Source organism: Strix uralensis, chromosome 21 (assembly GCF_047716275.1).
Source record: "Strix uralensis isolate ZFMK-TIS-50842 chromosome 21, bStrUra1, whole genome shotgun sequence".
Taxonomy (NCBI): domain Eukaryota; kingdom Metazoa; phylum Chordata; class Aves; order Strigiformes; family Strigidae; genus Strix; species Strix uralensis.
This window is the reverse complement of record NC_133992.1, coordinates 4,524,684-4,545,207: the sequence shown is the minus strand read 5'-3', so window position 1 is coordinate 4,545,207 and position 20,524 is coordinate 4,524,684. Positions and strand designations below refer to the sequence as shown.

Genomic DNA, 20,524 nt, shown 5'->3' with positions numbered 1-20,524 from the left:
GAGCTCACTTTGGAAAGGTGGCCGGTACAGTCTGGGTGGGCTAGAGCTGGAACGGAGATGCTGAAGTGGTGAGGAGATGGAGGAAAAAATGCGGAAGGAAGGTTTGGGAAATGGGGCGAGGAGCATCGGAGCAGCGTTAGCTCGTGGCTCAAGGTGGGACACGCAGCAAGGCGTCGTGCGCGTCTGCCTTCGCCCCCGTGGCGGGTCCCTCTGTGCTGCTGGCGACAGCACGCAGTGTATTTTTATCGCGCGGTGCGCTGGGCTGCGCGGGGAGTTTGCCGATTTCAGATTCTTGTCTTGAACTTGTTCCTTTCCTTCCTCCTCCTCGCTTTTCCCCTTCCCACCATCTGTCTGGGAGAAATACTTGTGCATCTACAGCGCCGCGGGGCGTAGCTGGTAGCTTGACCTTTTCTCAGTGCTTTTTCTCTCAGCCTGAGCGAAGCAGATGGAAACGCCAGGCTTTGGTGGGGTAGCTCTGCCTTGGCTCCGGGTTTGCAGAGTGGTCGGAGAGGAAGGAGCATCCCTGTCCTGTGCAGTTCGGGTCTTGCCAAGCTGCTGGGCTCCTGGAGAGAGCAATTCCATGCGGGAGCCCAGTGCTAATCCTGTGTGTAAAGTGCCGGGAGTATTTGATCTGTACCTTTGAAACATTGACGTAAACACGGAAATGCTTTGCAGCTACCAGCCTAGATCTAATCGCTTTAAACTGCCAGGCTCAAAACTGCATATGGCGTTAAAATTGTCATGAAACGTTAATCCAGGAAAACTCCTGTGGCTGCCGACTTCTCTGGGAGGTGCAGTGGTGGCTGGGGGCGGATGGCCCCTGGCTCTAAGGTAATTGCTTATGATGGAGAGCGTTTTCCCAGGCTGCAGACATGTCACCACCTGCCTCAGGGTGCTTCTTGGCTGGGTGACGGGGATGCTGGCAGAGGGCAGGGTGCTGTCCCCTTGCCGGCGAGGCTGTGCTGGGGCACAGTGGGGGACACCTGGCACACTCCTCGCCTCCCTCCAGGACTAGCACTGTCTCTGGCTTTCTGTTGGTACAGCGCAGGCTCTGACCCTGGGGATGCAGGGGGCAGGTGCTGGGGGATGCTCCTCGCCCTGGGGTTTGCTTTTTCTTGTTTCAGCTGCAAGGGAGAGCCTGTGGGCTTGAAGGCTAGATTGTCTTCAGACAAGGAGGAAAATCTTACTTTTTTTCCTTCAAACCTTGTGTTATCTGCAGATCTCGCTTCTCTAGGTAGTTATTCTTGTTTGAATGCAAGTTAGAAATGTTTGCATCAGTTAAAATGTCAGTATTAGGCACTGGCTCATGTAAAGGTGAACTGTGATGAACCTCATGCAGAATAGCTTAAAGGTGGTTGTGAAAGATTTTACATTTCAGCACTACGAAAGACTATTTTCATTTGGTTGGCAAATCCCAAAGATGGGAGTAAGTGTTAATGACAGGATGAAATGCAATATCATATTTGTCCCTAGAAATAAGATGTTTGCTTTCAGTTTGGGCTTTTTCTTCCATTTAAAAATAAATTGAACTTGGTTTCACAAGGTAACGTTATACTGTGAAAAGGCAGAGCGCTTTTTGTTCAGGAAAGTGTCAGAATGAAATGTTTCTACTCTTCAACACTTTCCGTATCCTCCCCAAAACCACTTACGCTTTAGTTTCAGCTGATGTGAAACTGTCTGAGCAGATAAACCATCCCTTGAAGAATCTTGCCAAGCTCTTCGTGGAGTAACTCTGCCTAACCCAGAGAAGATGCGCTGACGTGGGGGGAAGGTGGTGTGGGTCTATGATCACCCACCATGTGTCTCCAGCCTCTGCAGCACCTGGCCCTGGTGAAGGGGTTGCTCAAATATCCACCAGCATGAAACAGGAGGAAGAAGCTCATGCATATGTGATTTTCTCTGATCATCATAAGGCTGCTAATATAGCAGACGACTTTTTTTTTTTTATGAGCGTGTCTGGATCTTGCTGCTGTAGGAAGTTGGGCAAAATTCCCACTGGCTTAATTGGGAGCAACATCAGGCCAAGTGTGGTTATTTTTACCTGTCACTGCTCCCACTCCGCCTTCTCCCTCCCACCTCCATCCCCCCGGACAAGAGGGAGCGAGCTCCGTTTCAGCCTTCAAAAGGTCTCTGCCAGCTCCGAGCAGTAGCCTTGCATTCACGATGTGCAGCAAAGGAAAACGGAGGGAAAAAAAAAGTAATTATGCTTATTTTTAAAATCCAGTTATCTAAAACTGCAGGAAAATAATTATTTTTTGCAGGGAACTGTTAGGGATGGCTGGGCTTTGCCCTGGGTGGGAGCTCCCCAGGGCCAGGCTGGATTTGTGATGGCAGCAGCTGGAGTGGGAGCGAGCGGGAGCGTCAGCCCCAGCTCTGCTGAGAAACGCTCGGCTTTCAGGGGTTTGGCACTTCATTTGTTGTGTTGCTCTTTATCCAACAGGGAAACTGGTTGTTTTCCCTTCTAGCTTCCTTCTTTCTAGCTCCTCAGGGCAGAGGGAGCTGACTTTTTTTTTTTTTTTTTTTTGGATGAGGAGGCAAGAAACCCGCCTGCAGGAGGATGACAGCAAAGCTGGCTGATGCTTTAGTGATGTCAGGTATCTCCGTTTCCGTTCCCAGAGGCATATCTGGTTAGGAACTCATCGCCAGCCACCCCTTAGGCAAGCTTGAGCTCTCCTGCTGTCCTGGGCATGGTTTTCCTCATTGCACCAAACTCATGAGCTCAGTGTGAAACTAAGGTGGCGATGGCAGCGATTGCTGGGGGAGCAGAGAGCAGCCTCAGTGTTGAATTTGCTGATGCTTTTGCAAGCGTTGGAGCGTTTTGGGAGCATCGTTCTGCAGAGGTCTGTGTTGGTGGGTGGTTTGATAAGGCAGAAGTAAAGGGACGGGCAGCCCTGTGTGGGTGCTGTGAGCTGCGGCGACGTGGCAGCCGTCAGCAGCGTGAAATTGCAATGAGGGGAACGGCTGGATGGAGGGCACTGGTTAATGCCCCAAAGAGAGTCTCTCGCTACGATTAAGCTCTAGGTTTTGCTTGGCCTCTCCTGGAGATCCATCATTATTCACGCCAGCACCGGGCCTGTCAGACTCCCTCTGCCGCAGAAATTAATGATTTGAACTCACCGACCAGCTCGCATGCCGGATTCAGCTCAGTGAGGCAGGCGAGGGCTACGTGGGGTGACAGCAGAGCTGGGTACCGGGGACCTGATCCCACACTGCATCCTTGGGACAGCTGGGACCTTGGGAACGGCGAGGGCAGGGCAGCTGCTTCTCCCACCGCCCTTCCTCTTGGCAGGGGCTCGGGATGTGTAGCTGTTAGACACTGTCCCTCTGGGGACTCTGAGGGTTCAGGTACATCTGCAACCCCCTTCAGCTGCGTGCAGCCTCATGCGGTTGGGAGGTGACGGGGGGGTGACTATTGGGGTGCTGGTTTCGGAGAGTGCCATGGGGTGGAGTGGTGCGCTGCCAGCCATCCGTGGTATGGGATTAAATAAGGAAGAGGCTTATTCACAAACTGCAAACGAAAGCAATGATTGCTGCAAGGCTTATAGAAACAAACAGAAATGAGACAACGGAGCCAGGTATGTCAACCTATCACTTGAGTTAGTGCCAAGGATTCCTCTCGCCCCACAGCATCCAGCTACCAAGCTGTGAGCTGCCTTTGGGCTGTGCCGCTGAGGATCCACTTGTCAAGGAAGGTTTGTGCCCTTAGGCTGAGGTTATGGGAGGGGATGTGGATCTGGCCATGCCCTCCCTGGTCAGGGAAGAGTGTAAGCTGCCAGTGAAAGCTTTTCTGCCCACCTTATGTGCCCTGTGAGGAGGGGCTGGTGCTGTCACTGTCTGCAGCTCCTGGAACGATGCAGCCAACTTGTCACTGGTCCTATTTTGCACCAAACATCTTGCGAACCAGTTGCCTGGGCACGCTGGTTGGGCCTCGGCATGCTGGTGGGGCTGACAGATCTTAGCTGTCTCTTTGAGGGCTACCTTGACCTTGTCTCAAGGCATCTTCAGTACTGGTTTGTGGTCACCCTTTCCCAGATCCACCTGGGATGCTTGTGGCTTCTGCTGGGATGAATGCTGCAGCACTAGCTGTAGTGGAGCAGTTTTCAATTCTCCTCTCCGTGTACTTGAACCACCTTTGCCATGCAGCCCAGCTCATCTTCCAGTTGTCCGAGGGCCAAGGGGAGGAGGAGGAGTCAGCCAGGTTGTTCTAGTAGCTGCTGCTTAGTCCTGGGAACTGAGGAATAATCTTGCCAAACCAGAGGAGTGAAGTGACCTGATTCTTCTCCCTGCTCAACCCTGTGCTCCCTGGCAGGGAGGAATGAGATGGGCTGTTTGCTGGCTTGTGTTTCCCCTGCCCCCCCCACGGCAGGGAGCTGGGGGTTTGCGTGAGCATTTCAACAGCCTGTGCATGGTCTGCAGGGACGGCTGAGACTGGCGTTAGGCAGACACACAGATCCAGACAGATTTTTTTCAACCAAACTGCTCCTACTTTATGATACTGACTGCTTTGGATTTGGCTACAGCAGTCCCTGTATACCGCTGCCCTGGACTTCATACCCCTCTGCCAGCCCCAGCACCCCACACCACTGCCAGGCAGAGCCTTCCCAGAGGGGACTGAGGGTGAGCTCTTTCCCCAGTGTGGCAGTGCTCTTCTTCAACTGAGATGGGGAAAAACATGGGGAAAACATTGACCTTGGCAGCTTCAGACCCTTGAAAGGTGTGTGACCCTGTCTGTGTGCCCACCGCTGGCCTTGGCTGCATGGCTGGTGCCATGCGGCAGGAGGTAGTCCTGGGTGGAAGTGACCCATGTTGGCTTTGGGCCAGTTGTACTCCACAGGCAGGATACCAAGATCCTGGCTTTGCTAACTGAGCAGATTTTTGTGGTGGGAGTGCTGTGTGCATGTGAGCAGTCTGTTCTGCTCCCGGGGCTGGCTCGAGCTTTCCAGGCACTGCACGGGGTAGCTGAACCTGTAGAGATACATGGTGCTCAGCTTGCCAGCGTGATGCACAACGATGGGAAGAGTGCCTTTAATAATAAAGTCATGTGTATCTTTGCCAACTACCGTTTTTAAGTGATCACACTTCACCTGACCATGCCTTGCCTGTGTCTGGGTGTCTCTGCTGGCATACGATCTCTCGCCAGGCTCCCTTTCCATGCTGGGGTGCTTTCCCATCACCTGTTCCGCTGCAGTGGCTGGGTGGGGGTTATACATCCCTCCTTGGGTAAAGCCACCCTGTTCGATAGTGGGTACTGCCCTGCAGCTGGGGGCAGAGCTATCATCTGGACGGGGGATCTGCACGTGGGTGCTGTGCTTGGATTGTTCCTGGGCTGGATGACTGGGGTTGTCATGGTTGCTCTCATAATTGGTCTCCTTCCTTTTTTTCTCCCTTGAAAAAAAAAAAGGCAGTTAAACATTGGACTCATCCTGCCTGTCCTTCCCTGAGAAGCTGCTGCTCCCATCTGCGATGCTGTGGCCGCAGAGGCTTTCGCCCTCTCTACCCTCTGGCTGCTGGCGAGCTCCTTTCTGCTGCAGCCACCTCTATGGGGACTGCTGAGTATGCCAGGGAGGGGAGAGGAGGCTCCCCACCACCCCACCTTTTTGGAGCATGAAATTTTGTGGCAAAATCCCTCTTATTTCACCCCCATGCACTCAAGTCTGTCAGCAGAGCTGCGCACCTAACAGCACTTATCTCTGTGGGCTCGCTGGGGTGAGGGCACTGGAGTGGGCACAATGCTTTCTCGGGAGGTGGAGGTTCTGCTTTTGGGGGCTCTGTACAGCACTGTGGGGTGCAGGGGGGCTGTGCAAAATGCAGCTGTTCCGTCCTGCCTGCGGAGGAGGCAGTGGGAGCCTTGCTTTCCTTGTGCTGGCTGGAGGATGTGGGGAGGGTGATGACTTTGCCTTGGCCACCGAGCAAATCGATGGCCCCAGGTTGTGTCCGCTCACCTCCTGCCATAGCTCCATCCCCTTGGCTCAGCCATGTTTCCCTTAGCAAAACAAGTAGTGTGGTTTTTTTCTTTCCTTTTTAAAGGGCCACTTTTCACTTTTTTTTTCATGCTCTTCCTCCTTGGCATGCAGGTCAGCGGGGGGAGGGAGCCTTCAGCCAAGCTCTCCATCACATGTCCCTTGTTTTTTGTGTGTTATTTTTTCCCCACTGCTGCCCTTGCCAAGGGAAGGACATTGTATAGCTGCTGAGACTGGCAGGGACTGTAATGCTGCCTGCCAATAGCCTCGATGTCTGAAAAGGCTTAGGAAATCCAAGCTCTAAATTAGCTCCCAAATCTTCTTCTTTCCTTTCTCTGGTTGGAGCGCCCTGCAGAGCAAGCCCGAGCTCCCCTTTTGTCGCTGGGCTCCCCAGCGAGTGGCTGGCTTTGCAGCGGGGCTGGGGGAGGGCTTTGCCTGGAGAGTGCAGTGAGATGGCCCCGTGGGGATACCGGGAAGGTCTTCGGCACAGTGTGGCTCAAGGCAAGCTGGTGGGAGGCAAATTTCTGGCATCCCTCCTCCCAACCTTTGCCACCCCGTCGCCCTGCCCGGCTCCCTCCCCGTATCACCGCTTCGCAGCACTCGCTTGGCAAGTGTGTTGGGGTTCTCGGCTGCAGCGCTGGAGAGAGCGGCAGGGGAAGCACGGAGCTGATGGATGGCTGCCGAAAACCTCCCTGGGGAGGTGGGAGGCCCAGCCTGTGCTCACCCCAAGGATGCTGCCAAGAGCGGCCAAGGTCGTGGCATCACTGGCAGCGCACACAGCCGGGACATTTGGTGCCAGATGAAGCTGGAGGAGGGGAGCGGGAGGTGTGCTGGCTGCCTGTCTGTTGAAGAGGACGACTTGTCTCATGTCCAGCTGTTCCCCCCCAGCACCTCATTTCTGACTTTGCCAGGTCAGTCGGTGAAGGCAGCGACTGCTTCTGCTGTGCTGTGAGATGGGAACAGGCAGCAGCTCCGTGTCCCTGTGCTCTGCCTTAGCAGGTTGTCTGCAGGGCAACTTTTTTCCCAGGGCCCTTGGTGAGAGGTGGTTTTGTGGCAGCCAAGCCCTGGGGAGCAGCTTTGCTGGGCAGTGCTGTTGTGTTTTGGCACGGATGTGTCATGGGGGTTTGTCTTTTGCTTCTGCTTTCTCTTCTCTTGAGAGAGAAACAGGAAGGGCTCTGCTTTGCTGTCTCCTGGAAATTCCAGCTTCAGCTCTGCAAATGCCTGGCGGTTCAGCATCCCCACTAGCACTCCAGCCTTCACCACCAAATACAAAATGTTCTTTAAATGTCTCCAACAACTCTCTGTAGGTAGCTTTTGGTACTCAGATGTTGGGAACAGAGCAAAGGCATCACATCTGATATGCTCTCCTAACCCCAAAGCATCCCAGAAAGGGCTCTTGCACCTTGTGCCCCGGGGCTCTTGGTGTCCCACCTGGCTTTGCCTGTGGGTGAGGAAGGTGATTCTTCCCTGGAGGGCTGAGCACCGCCAGGGCATGTCGCTGCAGCTCAGCAAGGGAGGCGGTGAGGCTGGGCTGCTGCCACGAGCATCGCTCCTTCTTGGGGCCCTCGGAGGTGGCACGTGTGTGGGAGAGAGCGCGAGCTCTGCAGAGCAGCCTCGGGCGTTGAAGTCTGCCCGCTTCATCCTAGCAGAGGGTGCTTTGGGAAATAGCAGAGGAAAATTCCACTTCTACAGGCATGTAACTTGTTTTTATATATTTTTTTTAAAGGCTCTGTCAAGCTCCTGTTCTCTCTCCCCCTCCCCATGCTGTGCAGCCAGCTCTGAAGCAGAAGTGATATTTTCTGCCAATGCAATGATTAGCCTTTCTGCTAATGACCCAAAAACAGTGTCCAAAATAAATGAGCCCAACCTGCTCATCTTATTAGCCAAATGATTGCAAAGAAAGAGGAAATATCTGCAAAAACCGCTTAGGCAGCTGGAATTTGGAAGCATGGTGGAGTCATTGCTCGTAGTGTGGAGTGGAGCCATATGTCTTCACAAAGCTGGTCCTCTCCTGGAGCGGGGAGAGCCCCTGTGCTCTCAGGGTGGCTCTGCTCATCCCCTGCTCCCCCTTTTGTGAGGTGGCCCTGTGGGGCCAGAGCTGTGGCTGTCCCTGAGCTCTGCTGGTTCCCAGGGCTGAGAAGCTGGGGACGGGCAGATATTTCTCCTCTTGTCTTTCTTGTCTGGTTTGTGGCTTCCCACATATTTTTGATGAAAGGCAGCAGCACTTGGATGTTGGTCAGGAGAGCAGCTAATGTGGTAACTGGTACTAAGTCATTCTTCAGGAGTTCTTATGTCCTTCAGGCTCTTCTCAGCACACTTGGCAAGGTCGTGAAGCATCCTTGTTTCACAAGGGGAGGGATGAGCAGCAAAAAAGGATGGTTTCTGCAGAGAAGGGAGGTGAAAGGGGGCTCTTGCGATCCACCTTGTAGATCATGGTGATGCTCAAGTGAAACAAGAGCTCACCTTGGGAAGGGTTTTCAGGCTTTGTGTAAACGTAGGAGAGGAACGGGGCTGGGCGCAGGAGAAGGGGTATGTCACGAGGAGGGGTGAATATGAGGAGAAGCTGAAGGGCTGGGTGTGACAACAGCTTGACCTTTGCTGCGGGGTGAACTCGATTTGAAGGGTGGGTTGTCTACCCAGTTGCTACTCATGCATCTCAGTAGGTCTCTCACCAGCTAAGAGGCCTGACCCCGTGTGAGGTTCTGCAGGGTTTGGCAGTGATGTGGCTGTCCTGAAGAAGGGCACTGGGGGCTGGGGCTCGAGGCCGAGACAAGCCCTGAATACATAACCCTGTAGCCTTGAGGCTGTATCACATCAGAGGATGTGCGCAAGTCTCGTGTCTTGTTTGATAGCAGAAAAAAATGCCCTAGTTCCTCTTGTCACCTCGAGCAAGGGCAGCTGGAGACCTGGCTCACGATGCATGAGGCCTTAAAAATTGCTGAGGAGGAGGAGGTCATCCTCCCTCCAGCACCCAGCATGCACACCATATGCTTCCCTGACCTGTTCGGTGGCACGGCTGATGCGAGCTCCCGTGCGCCTGCTTGCTTGTTTGGCATCGCAGCTCACGGGCTGGAGCCGGGGGCTGCTCGCAGGGTCCCGTCAGCCCCTCGGCATGGTGGGGCTGGGCATCCCACCAGGACTCTTCAGCAGGCGAATACGAAGAGCTGGCGTATGAGCAAAAGCACTTCATGCGTTTTATATGTCTCTGTGTGTGTGTGCGTGTACATATATGTGAAATACAAATTTCATGTAGATGTGTATATATAATTTTTACTGATCTGGGATCTAAAGGGGGTAATGTACAGAAACAGGAACCATGACTTTTTTATTTTTTAATTTAACTACATTCACATCTAGCTAGTTCTTTGCTCTTTTCTGGTTTATACAGACTTAAATTGTGCCTTGCACTTCCTTCTTCCTTTCCAAATTGGGGAGGGAATTGCTAATTGTATGTTTGTGTTCTGAGAAGTTTCAGGTTTAAACAATTATCTGTGCTGGAAAACATCTTGACAGTGCAAATATTGAAAACACAAATATGAAGTGGATAAGCAAATGACCTTTGCTATCTTTGCGCCTGTCAATGTCTTTTATTGCACTGAGCATCCCTGGAAGGCTGCCTCTGGTCCCTGGGGTTTGGAGGTTGGCGAGAGCGGTGCAAATGGAAGTTTCACCTGTATGCCCCAGGCTGCACAAGTGGAGCCATGCTAATTTTTCATTGTCATTTTTTTAAACAAGTTTTTCAGGTTAATGCTGAAGTGGTTTGGCTTTGGAAGGTGCAGTGTTTTGTGACTGCAGGGTGGTTTTTGTTTTGGTTTTTTTTGAGTGGGGAAGCTGCTTTTTCAGTACCTCAAACCTTCCACGTGTGCCTACCCTGTCGATGGCACTGGCATCAGTTGGGGTACCCTGGGGAGTACTGCCTCTCTCAAGGGTTTTGCAGGGTGAGGATTACTTTTCCACAAGATCTCCAGAGTGGAAGGGGTTTGGAGAGGTCATTAAAATCCCTCTCTCTGCCCTGGGGCAGGATCAATAACCGTTTGTCACTGGTGATGGATGTTTCTCTGTCCCGTTCAGCAAGACTTCCCCATTCCCTCAGGCAGTTCTTCCAGCCTGCGCTGTCTCAGATTTGGGCTTGGACTGTGGCTGACCCAGGGAGGAGCACCCTTACAAACCCCACCTAAACACGTTTCCTTTCCAGTATTCTGCCTTCAGCCCAACCTTACAACTGCCTAGTATTTCCAATAACTTTTACAATGTTTGGACTGATTTAAATAAGCAGGTGGTTTGAAGTGATTGATGGAAATCCTTTTCCTGTAAATGTTTAGCTCTGAGGATTTAGCTTCAAGTATCTCACTCCTGATAGCGAGCAGGAATGCAGGCTGGCATCCTCCCATTGCCCCAGCATTGCCTGCGGCTCCTCGGTCAGAGGTTGCAGACACATGTGCATGTGGAGGACTACCACTGCTGCTGCTTTTTATGAGGAGGGGTCTAAGCACTTTTATTTTTCTTTTCAAGCTGTCCCTTGAAAATGGGACATGCCCGTGCTCCACATAGCCACGTCCGTTCCTCTTGCTCCACAGACTGGGACGTTTGGTGCCTGAGGCAGGGCTGATGGAGAGCTGCAGCCATTGCCCAGGCCTCGGTTATGGGTTTTCATTCCCTAGGGCTCCTTTTTTGCTTGTGCAAGATATGTTCAGCATCTGGTTTTAAAACAAACTCCCCCGTTTGGCTTGTGCAAGGGCACCTGGCCTTAGATAAGTAACTGAGGTGCTCTTCTGTGGTTCCCAGCACACCCTACTGAATTTATCCTTGGATTTATTCTCATCCCACGAAACAGGGACAGGGCTGTTGCTGAAAGGACACTGGGGTGCAGGGAGTGCATGATTTTGAGGCCAGATACAGCTGTGGCAGGATCTGGGAACTGAGCACACATCTCCACAGCCATGCCATGCCCTGACCCACCAGCTGCCCTCCCTGAGCCTGGGTGGGCAGAAAGCCCTGAGCTTCAGACGTGCTTTGGGAAAGGGGTGACTCTGGGCAGCCTCCTAAATGCACTGTTATTCTTCCTCCTAAGGGGTCTCTGGTGCATAAGAAGGTCCTTGGGATGGATAGCTTGGTATCCTGATGCCTGGCAGCCCTAGCCAGCAGTAAGGGCTCCCTTGGAGTTGTAGTAGAAACTACTGTCCCCCTCTGCCCTGAGCTGGCAGACATGGGTGGTGGCATGTCACCATAAAGCGGGGAGAGCTGCTGCGTGCAGGGCAATGATATGGCGCAGTGAAGCATTTGGGTTTCTGAGCTCTTCAGTGTCAATGGGTTGAGCTGATGCTCGGTGGCTGTTCTGCCGATGCATGGCTCACCTCGCCTTGGGGGAAGCCCAGAAAGCATGTCCAACATGGCAGGGTGATCACCAAGGAGAGGAACGCTGAAGCCCGGTGCAGGTTCTTGACACTCTTGTGGGACTGTAGGTCTTGCTGTTTTCATCCCCACATGTTTGAAGCTTGGGAGCGTTGTGGGGTCGCTTGGTCCCTACCAGGGCCATGTGTCACCTCTTTGGTGTAAGGGTGGAAACTGTTCATGGCAGAAGTTAATGGTAGAATTGTGTTGGCTGGGGAGGATCTTCAGGCTCAGTTGCACTGTTAAAGAGCATCACTGAGATGTGCGAGGAGGAGGAGAAGGAAAATGAAGGTGGAAATGAGGAGGTGTGGGAAACTATCTTCAGATCTCACTCTGGCAAGACCCATCCACGGTGGACACATGGTGTTGCAGCTCAGGGCCTTGCGGCACATCTCCCCAGAGCAGCCCTGTCTGCTGCTGACCCCGTCAGCCCTCCTCTTCGGGGTTGCACCCATGCTTTAAATACCCAAAAGGGGGTCTTTAAGCCCCCGTTTGCAGACTGGCCTTGTTCCATGGTGAGCATTTACGGGCCAGGCAGGGACACAGTCGCTGACTGTGTGACTTTAATCACCCAGTGCTCTTGGGACAGGCTTTTCCTCTCGTGCTATCTGGGGCTATCACATTAAATTGCCTGCTGCAATTGCTTGGCTGTCGCATAGGTTTTTATCTCTGGTGTCCTTTGGAAAGGGAAACCTGGGCTGTCACTGGGAATGTTAAAACGATCAATGTTTTGTACCTGGCAATGGGAAGGAGCAGCTTTAGGGCTTGTGACAGTCTGCTGCCTGCACTGGCTGTGTGTAGGCAGCTCTGCCTCTTCTCTGGAGGGCTGAGCATCCCAGAGGGCCAGGAGCAGACCAGCATGTCTGCTGTGGCATGGCCAAGCCATGCTGGTGGCTGGAGGTGGCTCAGGTCCTTAGCTGTGCCCTGGGATGAGTTAAGGGAGAGGGGCTGTGGTGGAAGCAGAGGGGAGTGTGTGCTGCTGCTTGAAATGGGTATACAGGAGAGGGACTAGAGTCCTGGGCCTTATTCTTTTAATTGCTTTCTTACATGGAGTGGCTCTGGCCCCATTTGGGCTCCTGAGGTCCTGTTTGTGTGCTGCAGCCTGTCCCAGCCCTTTGCTGAGGCTACCAGGAGAGAAGAGCTTGTTTTGAAAACTCCTTGATGGAGAACTTCTGCCTGCCTTGGAGGGAGGGTTTCCCTCGTTTGCCTGTGCTGGCTGTCCCCTCTGTGGTGTCTCAGATCCTAGGCTTGAGTGTGTGAACTAGCCCTGCCACCCCTGGAAAATCCCCACTGGTGTGGAAAGTCTGTCTGCAAAACCCCAAGGGAGGTCAGGATGGACCTGTGCAGCAGGAGGGGTTGGAGGACCGTGCCTTCTTGGCCACAACTCCTGGTGAAGAGCATCCCAGTGTAGGGTGCTGTTGCTCAGGGTGGTGTCTAGCAAAGAGCTAAGCAGCTTCCTTGTCCTCTTAGGTACCGCTCTGCTGCGGTGGCATGTGGGGCACTGATTTCACCTGGTCTTGCATCCAGGTGCTCTCCAGCCATGGACTGGAAGGTTGCCTTCACCTCGGTGTTTTGCATTGACTGGGTATCCTGGGCTCCCTGAGTTGGGGGCTTGCCCAAGGACTGTGCAGGCAGGGACCAGAAAGGTTGAACCAAGTTTCCAGCACTCTGTCTATACACCATACTAAAGCACTCTGTTCTTTTTTTTTTTTTTTTTTGTCTTCCTTTGTCCTGTGGGAAATTACTCTGTGATGAAAGCCTGAAAGGAGATCAGATTGAGGACATCAGCTGGGTGCCTGGGGACCAAGAGGATCTTTTTGTTTTGAGCAGGGGGAGGGTTTAAAAGACGGAGGAGCCCGTGCAGATCTGTGCTGCCTCTCAAATGGATGCTTCTCTCTACCCCGGGGGCTCTCTCCTGCCTCGCTGCCCGCCTTCACCTTGCCACCTAGGCAAGCTTCTCTGGGAACATACGGCTGTATCTGCATCTCCCATGAATGCTTTCTCCTCAGGCAAAGCTGTTTCTTCTGCGGGAGGCCAGGCCTCCTCTGAAGATGGGAGCATTGCCTGGGCTGTGCTTAATTTAGATTTGATGTGCACTTGTGAACTCAGCCCAGGTGGCAGGACAGGCACCGTGTTGGGCTGAGCTGCAATGGAGCTGAAGCTGGATGGGAGGTGGTTTTCCTGCCTCATACAAGCTAAAAACAAACTGTTGAGGAGTGCCTGTGTGTGACAGGGCGGGTAAGCAAACCAAAGCTCAATGCCCACCACCTGCAAATCAGGAGTGGAGAGGTGCTTTGTGAGCCCAAAGGTGTGGGTGGAAGGGCTTTATTAGCTCCATTTGAAATATTTCATCCTGATTTCTATTTAGCTATGGAATCTAACTTTTATTTTAGCTTTAAATTTAGATTTTCAAAACAGGCCTGTCAAATTAGTAAAAGGAAATTTGATTAGAAAATGGCAGCAGTATTGAGATCTTTGTTTTTCTCTGTGCACGCGATTTGGCTCAGAGATTGCTCTTAACCAAAAATACCCTATTGGAGAGTGTTTTCTAGCTAATCAACACTTTCCAACTGGGGGAGGGGGGGTTGGAGGGAAACAGTTGGAAAATTCCTGCCACTGATTCCCCAGCCAGCGGCCACCCCTCGGCAGGGACCTGGAGGGTTGAGCTGCGGGGCCAGGGCTGCGGTGGCGTTGGGGATGACTTGGGGACTGGAGGGAACAAGGAACGCAGAAGAGGGTGGGATGGATTTGTGCCTTCCCCTGTCCTCTCCTGCTTGCTGCCATCCCTGCATCTGGGTTCAGCTGTTTGAAGTCCCTGAGGACACTGGTGGCCAAGCCTCTATGCGGCTCCTGGAACTGCCTGTCCTGTGCCTGGGGGATGCTTAAACTGGGGGGGTTATAAGGCCGATTTGGGGTGGAGGTGCAGAGCTCTCCCCTGCCTGTTAACACCAGCCCTCTGTCCCTGGGCCAGGCAGGGGGGGAGCCCATCCCAGAGGGCAGGAGTTGAGGGGGAAGGATGAGGAAATTAATTGAACAGTGGAGTTAAATACCAGCTAATAATAAGAGCCATGGGGAGAGAGGAGGGCTGGAGAGTTGGGAACTGCCATGCCCGGGGATGCCCCGCAGAGCCTTCCTGGGGGGGATGAAGGAGATTTTGGGGATTGGGGGGGGGCAACTTTCCTTGCACAAAGCCTGGTTTGAAGCCTGTTTGCATGAATGAGTTACTGCTTGTCAGCTGAACACCCAACTTATATGGCGGTGGTTGGCCCTAACAAGCCCCCACTGGTGTCACTCAGTGGGTGAGCAGAGATGGGCTGCTGCAGAGAGGGGGCCCCAGTGCCACGGGGCTCGTGCCATGATTGATGCTGCTGTGGGGGGCAGAAGGCTGGAAGCGGGTAATGGGGTGTCTGGCTGGCTCCGAAGTGGCCGTGCTTGCCCAGTCCCTGCCTGCTGCTGGGGATGGTGCCACTTGCCATCGATGGCTGAATTCACGATTATTCACAGATGCTGCAATTACGTTGGTGACACTGTGTCAAAAACCTCACGGCAGCATCGGCGTGCACGCGGGGATGGGAGGGGGTTATTAGCCTGTTATTATCCATTTACCCAGATATCCCAGCTAATCAGCTTTCAGATGGAGAGAATTAATTGGTTTCATTTGGAGCACCAGGCATGTTTAATTGAAATGAATTCTTTCGCATTTCCAAATGGGCACTTTCTCAGCCGCTGTTGGATGGGGAGGGGGGGGACTGCAGCCTTCCCATCACAGACCCTCACGGTGCAGTGCAGCTGGGCTGCAGTGAACCGGCTGTAATAGCAGTGCCCTTCAGTCCTCTCCCCATCTGGGAGGGAGCTCTCATTTCTCCATGCACGCACCCCACCTGGACGTGCTCCAAACCCTCTGCTTACAGCTGGGCTGGGGAGCACAAGTCCCAAATTGCCTCGGTCCCTTGAAGCATGTAGAGTGGTGTGTACTGGGGAGCTGGGCAGGGCAGCTTGGTGGCACCCAAGTGACATCACTGTGATGCTTGCTGCTTTCTGAGGGCAAGGGTGCAGCTGGGGGATGGAGTCAGGAGATGAGGGTCCCCAGGGCTGAGTGGGCATCTCTTTGTGTGCAGGATGCTCAGGGCTGTTGTGAGCTGTGTGCCTGGAATAAACCCTCTCTATACCTCTGCTGCTGCATACCCTGCTCCTGGTCTCACCCGGGCTTTGCTGCAGCACCACTCAGACTGCGGAGCTGGCCACACAGGAGGAGATGTCCACATTGGGTGGGCCCAGATTTAGGGGGCTGAGCAGTGCCCTGCAGCCCTAGCAGAGGCGGAAGCGTTGGCAGCCAGTGACCTGTCCTGCAGGAGATGGCATCTCTCCCTGCCTGCAAGGATGCAGGGAAAGAAAATCCAGCACCTTGTGTGTGTGTGTGGCACTGAGTAAGCCCATCAGCTCCCCCAAACCCTGCCTGCCCCTCTGAGCCATTGCTGCTACCTGCTGGCCTATACCTGCTCTGGTGATAACTTCTAATTAAAGGTTAATTCGAATGTGGCTGTAATTAGAGCTGGTGTAAGTACTGCTTCTTGCTTTGTAGAAGCACAAGTTCTCTGCAAAGTTCCCTTTGGGTAGGAGGGATGCACTCTGAGTCCTGCACTAGAGGAGGCTGCATTTGGGTGGTCCCCAGGGAGTCCCTTCAGGTCCCATCTTCCCAAGTCCTGCTCTAGCAAGGGTGCAGGTTAGCTTGGTGGGGGCTCAGAAATAGTCATAGGCTTTCAAATTGGAGTGCTTTAAATCCAGAATGTTGAGGATGGGAGGACTGGACTGGACTGCCCCAAATCACTGCTTCTTCCTCAAAATGTACAGGTAAATGTCCTTTTGGAAGTGCCAGCATCTCTGTACCTGTTCAGAGTCTCCCTCCTGCAGCATCCTACAGGGGAAGGATGTAAGTAGGAGCCCTGGTTTCTCTCACCTCTGCTCTACCCCTGTTGTCTTTGATGTTCTGTATCCATACAGAAAAAAGATGGGACTTGAATTGCAGGTGCCTTAAGCTGCAAGTGCTTTGGGATGGGGACTGTCCTCTGGGTGTGCAGAGTTCTCCAGAGCTGAAGGTGCTCCATCTGCACCCTGGGGGTGCACAGGGCCCCTTGGCAGATGCAGACTCAGCTTTTCCCCTCCCAGACTGGTGGTTGGCACTCCCTGCCTGCAGCTCAGTCTCTCCTGTGGCCTTGTGCCACTCAAAAAAAAAGTGAGCAACATAAAGCTGGTGTGTTCCTGTTCTTTTATATTCTTGGCTTTCGATCGATACAGCAAGAGGGCTGAGTTAAGGAGTAGCAGGGTTTCAGCAAGATGGCTTAGCGTGGTGTGACATGCCGTGGAACAAAAATGTTTCTATGGACCCGTAGGTGTGTAAGCGATGAGTGTGGGAGCTGTACGGCAGGAAAACTCCTGTCCCCATAGATTTGCTTTTCCACTGCACTGAGTCCCGAGGTCTTTTAGAGGCATCAGACCAAGTGCTGGGTAACAGGAACTCTGTTCTTGGGCAAGAAGACAAAAAAACCCTGAAATACTTGATAAAGTTTATGTATGTGCAAAGTCTTGGTGAAGTTAATGGGAGTTAAGTGTATGGTTAAATGCTGTACTTAACTGGACTCTTAATAACCTGATAGGAATAGCTGTGGTGTTTTGGGAGAGGAGGAGGTTTGTGGAATTGCTGAGCTTTTTGATCTTTTTTTTTTAAATCAAAGTCTTAGATTTGCCTGCTGTGTGATACTTGGAGGGGGTTGGTGCATTTTTCAATTTGTGTGTGTGCAAATTGATAAACTCTCTTTTCTTTTCCTGGTGTGAAGTGCCCCAGGTACCAGTAGAGGCCCTTCTCTGGCGTAGGAGGGTGTGCAGTATGTGACTCCTGTAGTGTGAGTTACAACGCCAGAATTGCAAAGATGCCAAACGCTCCACAAACACGTGCATGGAGCTTTTATCCCTGTTATTTTGTTTGAATACCCTCCCTCTCCCCCTGGAAAGCAGTGGTTTGTGTTGCTGCTTTTCAGAAGGATGTTCATTATGCTGTAATATTTGCGCTTTAAATATGGTAAGACAGGGTTGTTTTTTCTTTTTACACAATAGGCTGGATCATTCCCAAAGCAGCTGCCAGCTGTGGGATCAGTAATAAACCTTTAAAAAAACCCACCACCACCACCAAAACCAGCTCTTTCCCTCCATTCTTATGTGCACAATAGCACCTTCCCATCAGCTCCTTGCTCCATAAATTGTTTGGAGATGTCTATAAACAAACTCTAAACCCCTTTTCCAGTCTCTTGCCTGTCTTTGCTCCAGCCTGTGTAGAGCAGCAGCACACACCAACACAGAGACCTGGCTCATCAACGGAGCTTGGAGATGTTGGGCTACTCCGAGTAGTCCCTGTTCCTTAATGCCGTGGTGAACTTTTTCTTCATGTTTTGCCACCTTTTCTGGACAACTGTCCAAGATCTGGCAGCCCCCAGAAACTGGCTGGTTAATTGAGCAGAAAGGTTGTTGTACCGTGTCACTCACCAGCACTTGGAAGCTGGAGGCACAATGTGAATTGTGTTCATGTTCCCTCATCCGGAGACTTGCATCTCTTATTAGATTAATGTTTTTTTAATATATGCAGAATATACAGTGGGAACAGCATTAATTCGCACTAATGGTTGTGAGATCCACTGAGAATTAACTGCATTTTTTGTAAATTAGTGAGGAAGCGGATAAACACAATTATTAAAAAAACAAGAAAGGTACTTTTGCAACAGCAGTACATGTTACTCATTTATCTGACAAGTGTTCTTTACTTTTAATTATATTTCATCACTTGCTAGCAAATGCTCTGCTGGTAGATATTGTAATAATCCTAGTAATTTGAGACCTTGTTTTAGTATTTGCTAAACCTTTGGAAGGGGTGAGAAGCAGCCGGGTAGTTCAGGTATCTCGCAGTGGCTGTGATTTCGGGGAACCCAGGGGAATTGCCACTCGAGCCTGTGGTGGCTCCCGGAGGCCCCAGCTGATGCTTGGGTGCTGCAGAGATAAGCTGTGTACACATGCTCTGGGAGATGCTCTTGCCACTTGCTGTCCAAACAAAGCAGATAAACATGGGGCGGGAGCAAAGGTAGGACCTGCACCAGGGTTTGTGGTGGGCACCGAGCGGTGGAGGTTTGTGGGTGGGTCTGAAATCAGCCTGAGGCAGAGGCTCCTGAAAGATGCGCAGCTTCTCTTGAATTACATCCCTTTCCTAAATTAGCGAGTTTAGCTACATCCCTTCTTCGTTGTGCCACTTCCACAGGCCATGCTGCTCTGTCTGTTGGGGCCAGCTGATCAGCAGGTTGGCTTCTCCATCAGATGCTAAAATGAATGTTACACATTTTTTTTTTTCTGGAGGAGAAGGCACCAGCTCAAGCAGAATCTGTGGAGGTGTTTTGTGGCCTCTGCTGGGCAGTGGTTGAAGCATGAACGTGAAAACAGAGCAGTGTGGCTTGGCCGGCACAGCCAAGGACATCATGCCAGGATGCTCTGCCATGCTGGATGCTCTGCTGGTGGATGGAGCACCTGCACAGGCAGAGCTTAGTCCACAGCTCATGGTAAAAACCCCATGAGATGTTCCCATAGGCAGCACCATTTTCCCCCAAAGCAGGAGCAGTGGTGTGCAGGGTGACACAGGTTTGGGCTCCCATGGGACTGGCTGTCCCTGCCCAGGGGTGTGTGGGTGCAAGGTGCAAATCTGCAGGTTTGTTGGGGGGGTCTGATTAAGAGGGGGATCCCCAGGTGACCATCTCTGCTGCAAGACAGGAAGCTCTGGAGGGAGGAGAGGTGGGGCAGGGACATGTTCCCCACCAGCATCAGGCAAAGCAAGGCATGGTCAAGTTGCTCTTACTGGTGATTTCAGTGAATCCAAGCCTAAACGGAGCCTTGGAGAACTTCATTGCTCTTCTCTTTCATTTGGGAAGGTATTAGGGCCACACACAGTCTCTTTGGTGGTCGTCCTTGATATTGGGTGGATTCCCACTTGCCCTTCCCCTGGCAGAGGCTGCCTTTGCTGGGATGCACCTTCAGGGCAGCTCTGCTGGCCTTTGGGATGCTCCTTACCCGAGTTGGGCTGCCATGAGCAGTTGGGGTTTGGGCTCTGGTCTGAGACAGTGCTAAGAAGGACATTGCATGGGTGGTGGCTCTGCGCTTGCTGGTTTTGAGGGACTTGCCTTTAGCCCCATGTTTAATTGCAAGGTGCTTTGTGTGTTGGCACAACCCTGGGCGCTCTCAAACTGCAATGCATGGTGCTCCTTGCCTGTGCTGGGAGAGACTTACCATGGATGTGGTGACCTTTTTTTTATTTAAAAGCAAGGTTGATTGTTCTTAGCTCAAGTGAATTTGTTCTCCCTTTTGGAATATGGCTAAAATGCAATTCATGTACTGGGTGTGAATGAGCTGAGCGGGGTGAACATGTGCAGGGGTCTCTAACAGGCTTGGCAGGGAGGAGGGATGGGGCTTGGTAATTGAAACTCCTTGGAAAAAAAAAAAAAAAAGCTTTTGTTTTTTGTCTCAGCTTTGTGCTTAGCCAGCCTGCCCGCATTAGGGAAACATGAGCGCAAACACACGAGACCTTATGCATTTTAAAATCTTCCCTCTCTGAGGGCAAGCTCTGGGTTAGCGGGTCAGCCGATTTAGGTGAACCGTTTAGCGCGCATTAAAATCACAATTTATGCAATCTGTGCTCTGGCTTTAGAAAGAGCTAGCAATCAGGTGCTTAATAAAATCACCTCCAGTTCTCCTCTTTCAGTTCACTGCAAATAAATGTCTTTTTTTTACATCATAAAAATGGATTAGGAGTCATTTTGAATTGTTATCCTAGCAAGATGTGCAGCTCGGGATATGCAAGCATGTTCGGTGTGATTGAGGGTTGTGTATTTTGATGCTTGCATACAGCCAGTGCCTGGGAGACCATTCAAATAAACATTTACTGGAACATTACATTGCATGTCTGAACAGCGCAGAAAGGCTGATTGGCAGGTTCACTCCTTCTTTTTGTTCCCATTCTTGGATGAAACAGCAAAACAAAATTCAGCGTGGCTTAAAAAAATAAAAAAATATATGGAAATGTGACTTTTTGTCTGACTTTTTTTTTTTTTTTCTGATTCAGAAGAGTCAGAGATTTTAAAGTTATG

General features: G+C 51.9%; 1 protein-coding gene across 2 annotated transcripts in view; it reads left to right on the top strand.

Annotated features, from left to right (window-relative positions):
* Positions 1-20,524, top strand: part of ASTN2 (astrotactin 2) — a 360,756-nt gene that overhangs the window by 64,768 nt on the left and 275,464 nt on the right. Inside the window, exon 1 of one of the 2 annotated variants that reach the window (XM_074891654.1) lies at positions 97-153. The exons of the other annotated variant lie outside the window; for it this stretch is intronic. The gene's annotated coding sequence lies outside the window, so the exon portion shown is untranslated. Of the gene's footprint in view, positions 1-96; positions 154-20,524 lie in introns of those variants that run through there. 2 annotated transcript variants of the gene reach the window in all.